This window comes from Nicotiana tomentosiformis, chromosome 7 (genome assembly GCF_000390325.3).
Source record: "Nicotiana tomentosiformis chromosome 7, ASM39032v3, whole genome shotgun sequence".
NCBI classification, from domain to species: domain Eukaryota; kingdom Viridiplantae; phylum Streptophyta; class Magnoliopsida; order Solanales; family Solanaceae; genus Nicotiana; species Nicotiana tomentosiformis.
The window spans coordinates 70733184-70740259 of record NC_090818.1 but is presented as its reverse complement, the minus strand read 5'-3'; positions in this window follow the sequence as shown (position 1 = coordinate 70740259).

Sequence of the window (7076 nt, the reverse complement as noted above, 5' to 3'; positions counted from 1 at the left end):
TATAAATAACTCTATTTAACTAGTCAACATCACCAAAGATCGGGTAAGGGCTCAAATTACCTTGAAAAGAAGGTGTTAGTCACTCTTTGAGGTCCACAAATATGATTCCCGGTCGAATTTTAAGCTATGTGAGAATATTAAGTTATTAACTAAGTTATCCTAAGCGGACATGCGACTTTATTCATTATTAAGCTAGGCGAATGAATAAGTGATTAAATAAACGAAATAAGCTATTAATAATTCCAGATGGAGCAAAACGACTGAATACAGTTCAACTACTAAGGATGGACTAGTTTAAAGGATATTTGAAGAAAGTGGTATAGAGGTAATATAATGATATAACTTGGAACGGAATAAAGAATGGTTCATCAATTGACTAATATTAATTGATAAAAACCCCTTGATTACAAAGATGTTCAAGTCTAAGAACTACTTAAATAAATCATAGATTTCCTCAAAGAATGCTAATCACTAAGACTGGATATAATACACTAGAATTATTAGACATAATGAGGGGTCCTATATTTTTATGCCTAAAGGATTACCCTATGCAACATAAATAATACTTTGCAACCTTAAGTGCAATGGTAGCTCATATTATCCAGCGAGCACAAACTATCATCTCCAGCTACCCGATTACTTCTTCAAGTTGTTTACCTAAAGCGCACTAATTCAATTCTAAATCGTGCCCTATGGGTGCCTACCCGTCCCTTTTCTATAGTCCAGAATGTGTTGGACAACTATAGGGATGGTTCTAGACTCAACCTAAGGTTGCTCAAAAATTAAAACTAGGCGTCAAATAAGTAAAACAAATAGGACTTCAAGGAATACAATTAGCATGTAAAGGACTCACATTCACCTCCCATATACACTCGTATAAAATACAAGGACTGTCGCTAATTGAAATCTGATTTTAAAGATGTTGCACAGGGATTAGGCATGGCAAAAGTAATCTGTTCACATGGTAGGTTGGTATGACAAATTAAGTCATATAAACATGAGTTCTAAGCATGGTAACATGCTGGGCAGATCTTCTTATACTAATTTTCACCAATACGTTAATTTGCTTATGCCTTTGACAGGATTCCTAGGTGGAAGTTATGAATGACCGGTCGCAATAACGAGTGCCCAAGTAAAGGTATTAATCCTATAAGTATGATCTCTATGTGAACGTCATAGCAAGAAATACAAAAGCAGGATTTCGTTATTAAGTCCTTGGACAGGATTACTACGTGATTAAGGCCTTAGTGAGCATAAGTCAGTTAAGTGATGAAATAATCAAGTAGCATAGGTTATTACTCGCAATCCTATAGGCATGGTTTCTAAGTGTAAAATCTTAAGAACATGATATCTAGGCACAATGGTGAAAACAGACGAGCAAATTAACATAGAATAGACCCTATATGCATGTTATCTAGGCGGTGTTATCGGATTGTTAGACCTTATAGGCAGGTTATCTATCCAGTGCTCAATCCATACCAATTAGGGTCATTGAATCATGGTTTCTAAGTGAAATGAACAGAAGATGAAAACATGTTAAGAATATAAATCCTATAGGCATGATTGTTAGTAACAGGTAGCACATAGGGATTTAAAGCATGTTTTCTAATGGCGGGTAGCAGGTAAGAATTTTGGATCCTATAGGCATATTATCTACCCGAGCATGCATGAAATAAACTATCCCCAGGACCAATTCACTACTTCCCCATTATTTGTCTTTACAAATTATTATAGACCAATGAAAAGAATATTACAGGCCCAATAGAATACAAAAGAAACAATCTAGTCACATTCCTAGGCCTTCAACAGTCTTAGAACTCTACTCAAAGCTATATGCCCAAACTCCAGATGCATAAGACGAGGCAAACAGTATTGTTTATGGACCCAATACAAACTTTGGCCGAACAGACCAGACCCAAACTCATAAGCAAAGCAAACCTCCCTTTGTTTACCATTTATGACCAAACAACAAACAAAAGTGCCAGGAATTCAGGTGAAATCCTATGGGCATGCTATCAAAACACAACCACATTGAATTCAAACTTGAACAGGAACCATACATATATACTCAGAATTTCTATGCCTTAATGTTTGCAAATTAGCCAAAGAAAGGATTCCTCAGACATCACTTTTGGATGTAATATCTAAGAAGTGAAAGAGCACATAAGCAGAACAAGAACACACTAGACAACCCATCAAGTTCATGAAACTAAATCAAGAGGAAAAGATCCTACATGCATATCTCGTAGATGGGTTTAGAGTCAGAATGGAAAGGGGAACCTAATCATAAATCTATACTGGAAAGCTTAGTACAAGAACACAAGTTTTAGCATTAAGACACAAGTTTAGCAAGAGCATCCTATAGACATAATTTCTAGGTTGAGTGATTAGAAAGTCATAATGAGGGATATGTATTCAACTAGTTTCAAAAGAAAGTAGGGGATCATACAAGTCAATCAAAAGCACACGCACATTGGAGAGTATTGCTAACATGTCGCATGAAATCACATAGAGAGGTGTTTTAAACTAAACTGATTAGTAGTATCAAGACATGGATTCTCAGAATTCTACACTAATCACATAGGTTGCAGCATGTTTTAAGCGGCATGTAACATGATAGGGGACTGTAACTCATACACTTAGGAGGTCAAGATCCTAAGTCATGTTCTCTACTGCAGAAATACACATAAACACTCATCGAAAAGAAAGCATGAATTCTAAGTGTGATTCTTAAGCAAACAATAGAAAACAAAAACCTCAGGGATCCAAAGTACACATAAACACTCATCGCAAAGAAAGCATGAATAAGGCTATGTAACACAAACACAATTAGATGATACATGAAATATCATCTAATTCCCAAAGATTGAGGTCAGTCAGGTCAAATTTTGAAATATAGTACTTGCCAAAATCGGGCAAGTACTATGTAATACCACAAACACGTGAATAATGGCGAAATAACACAAATAAAGCAAGCGGATCATAAAAGGATTCCATTATTTAGCCGGATTCAGAGAAGGTTTGAGACAGATAGGGTTAACACAGAGGATGTGAGAAGAGAGATGGCTAAAGTGGAGAAATGGCATTGGGGTTTGGGGTTGGGTGAAACAAGAAAAAGGGGGACGACCGTGAGCCGTTGATCATTCTCTGTGTTGAAAATGAGGGATTTATGATCAACGGCTGGGATTTAAAATAAGTGTTGGGTCGGGTATATTGGGTCAAGGTCGTGTTTGACTTGGGTCACTGGTGTTAGGTCGTCCGGTATTGGGCTCAAGGATGTTGGGCCAAGTGTTTTGGACCTCTTTTGGTCCGAAACTTAGCCTAGTTGGGCTGGTTTTTTGAAACATATAAAATTAATTAAAATAAATTATAAAAAATACCATTTATAAAATTAATGACTCTAAAATAGTGAAATATGATTATAAAAATATAAGATTATTATTTTGGCATTAATAGTGTAATAAATATATTATGAAAGTATGGGCTATTATTACAAATAATGCATAAATGATATAATTATTTAAATAAATCATAAGAAGTGCTGTAAAAATATTATAAAATATGCATAAAAATATTATAAAATATGAGTAAATATTTTTGTCAATCGGTCACTCATAAATGATTTTAAGAAAATAAAAAGTAAATTACTTATTAGTTATAAAATGCTAGAATCAATTGAAAATGTTCATGATATAAATGAAAATTATTTGTATCAAACCTCTATAATGATAATTTAAGAAAACAATGCTTATAAAGTGTAACGACCAGACCAGTCATTTTCAGCATTTGCACTTCGCTCGGTAGTTTGAGGCATGAGTAACTTAGTGCGATGTATCATGACTTGTGTGAATCGTCAATTTTGATTTTCAGGTTACTCGAAAGTGATTTGGAAGAATGAATTTCATGTTTGAAGCTTTAAGTTGGAAAAGTTGACCAAATTTGACTTTTGTGTATTTGACTCCGGACTTGAATTTTGATGGTTCCGATAGGCCCGGATGGTAATTTTGGACTTAGGCGTATGCCCGTATTTGCATTTGGATAATTCTAGAAGGTTTCAACGCTAATTGGCGAAAGTTGGAAATTTGAAGGTTTGGAAATTTGATAAGTTTGATCGAGAGTTGACTTTGAGGATATCAGATTCAGATTGTAGTTCTGGAAATTGGAATAGCTTCTTCATGTCATTTGGGATTTGTGTGCAAAATTTGAGTTAATTCCGGATTGATTTGATATGTTTCAGTGCGAGTTTTGGAAGTTAAAAGTTCAAAGTTCATTTAGGTTTTGAATTGAAGTGTGATTCGTCGTTTTGATATTGTTGTGCATGATTTAAGGCCTCGAGTAGGTCCGTGTTAGGTTATGAGACTTGTTGGTATATTTAGACGGGGGCCCGGGGGGATTGGGTGAGTTGCGGACGTGTTTCAGATCATTTTCCTTCATTTTAGCCTTGCTGGTTCCTTCTGGTGTCTTGTGCACCAACTCTTCTTGGCGATCGCGAAGTTAGAGGTGTGATCGTGTAGTCGAAAAATCTGGAGTTGAGTAGTTCATTCTTCATATTCGCGAGTAGATGTCCGCGTTCATGTTGGTTTCTTGAGATTGGGCATCGCGTTCGCATAAGAGCCACCGCATTCGCATAGGGCTGAGCTGAGAGCTGGAGTTGGGAGCTTGTTCACTGCGTACGCGTATGAAGGAATGCGGTCGCAGAGTGTGGGCGCTTGTAGCTTCGCGTTCGCATGACTAGGTTCGCGATTGCGTAGCATATTTGCGGAGGCAGTGTGGTTATTCATCGCGATCGCGAAGGTTGTTCCGCGATCGTGGTTCATTAATTTGCCCATTGATTATAAAGTACTCTATTTCGGAGGTTTCGACCATTTTTGTATATTTGGAGCTATGGAGCTCGAATTGAAGCAATTTTGGAGGTGGCTTCACCATATAGTTTGGGGTAAGTGTTCTCTACTCGATTTTATTTATATTTCATGAATCTATCTTCATTTTAGCATTTGATTGATGATTTCAAAAGAGAAAGTTGTGATTTTTTTACTAAAGATTCATAGAGTGAATTCTTGAGTTTTGAACATCTATTCAGAGTAGGATTTGAGTGAAACTAGTATGGTTGGACTCGTAATTGAATAGGTTGTCGAATTTTGTGAGTTTTATCGGGTTTCGAGGTGCCGGCCCGAGTTTGACCTTTTGGTTGACTTTGGGCTTTTGATTAAAGATTTGACCTTTATTATTTGGAATTGTTTCCTTGGGCTTCATTTGATGTATTTGAGTTGCTTTTGGCTAGTTTCGAGCCATTCGGAGGTCGGTATGCGCGAGATGGCATTTTTGGAGCATCGTTTGGCTTGCTCGATAATGGATTTGTCTTGTTCGAGGTAAGTAATACTTCTAAACTTAGTGTTGAGGGTATGAATATCTGAATATACGTGTTATGTGTTTGGTGTGAGGTGACACACATGCTAGGTGACGCGCGTGTGGGCGTGCACCGTATGAATTATGGCTCGGTTAATTCTCTGGTACTGTGTAGACAAGAAACTTTGCTTATACTTAGTAGTATCAGAAATCGCGGTAAGTGGTGTCCTAGTTCGAGAAGAGCAAGGTACGTAATTCCCCGTTTATTATGTAAGTCGAACCTTAGGGGAAGTAGAAACTAGATATCCACAGTTAGAGAAATTGGCACTTGCACTGATAAGCGCCTCTAGAAAGTTAAGACCATATTTTCAATGTCACCCCATATGCGTATTAACCACTTACCCACTTTGTAATATTTTGCACAAGCCCGAACTATCAGGCCGATTGGCCAAATGGGACATCGAACTCAATGGGTACGATATCGAATATCAACCCCGGACGGCCATCAAGTCTCAAATTTTAGCGGACTTCGTGGCTGATTTCACGCCAACCCTCGTACCCGAAGTCAAAAAGGAACTCTTGTTGAAATCGGGTACGTCATCGGGGGTATGGACCCTTTTCACAGACGGGGCTTCGAACGTGAAGGGGTCTAGGATATGCATCATTTTAAAGCCACCTACAGGTAGCACTATTAGGCAATCTATCAAAACTACTAGGTTGACTAATAACGAGGCCGAGTATGAGGCCATGATTGTAGGTCTCGAGCTAGCTAAAAGCTTGGGAGCAGAAGTTGTTGAAGCCAAGTATGACTCTTTACTGGTGGTAAATCAAGTAAACAAAACCTTCAAAGTTCGAGAGGATAGAATGCAAAGGTATTTGGACAAACTGCAGGTAACTTTGCGCCGTCTCAAAGAGTGGAATTTACACCATGTACCTCGAGAACAAAACATTGAGGCCGATGCACTTGCAAATTTGGGGTCATCGATCGAGGAAGATGAGATCAGCCTGGGGATTGTCGTTCAACTCTCGAGATCCGTGATAGAGGAAGGTCATGCCGAGATAAATTCTACACGCTTAACCTGGGATTGGAGGAATAAGTACATTGAATACTTGAAGAACGGAAAACTCCCATCGGATCCTAAAAATTCGAGGGCCCTACGAACCAAAGCTGCTCGATTCACATTGTCTGCAGATGGAACATTATACCGAAGGACATTCGATGGACCATTGGCAGTACGCTTAGGTCTAGGAGACACTGACTACATCCTACGTGAGATTCATGAGGATACTTGTGAAAATCATTCCGGTGCCGATTCATTAGTCCGAAAAATAATCAGAGCAGGATATTATTGGATCGATATGGACAAAGATGCAAAGGAGTTTGTTCGAAAATGTGACAAATGTTAAAGGTTTGCACCGATGATCCATCAGACCGGAGAGCAACTTCACTCAGTCCTATCCCCATGGCCATTCATGAAATGGGGAATAGATATCGTCGGCCCTCTGCCATCGGCCCCAGGTAAAGCTAAGTTCATTTTATTTATGACTGACTATTTCTCTAAATGAGTTGAAGCACATGCGTTCGAAAAAATAAGGGAGAAAGAGGTTATAGGCTTCATCTGGGATCATATCATATATCGATTTCGGATACCCGCCGAAATAGTGTGTGACAATGGGAAACAATTTATCGGTAGCAAAGTGACGAAATTCCTCGAAGACCACAAAATAAA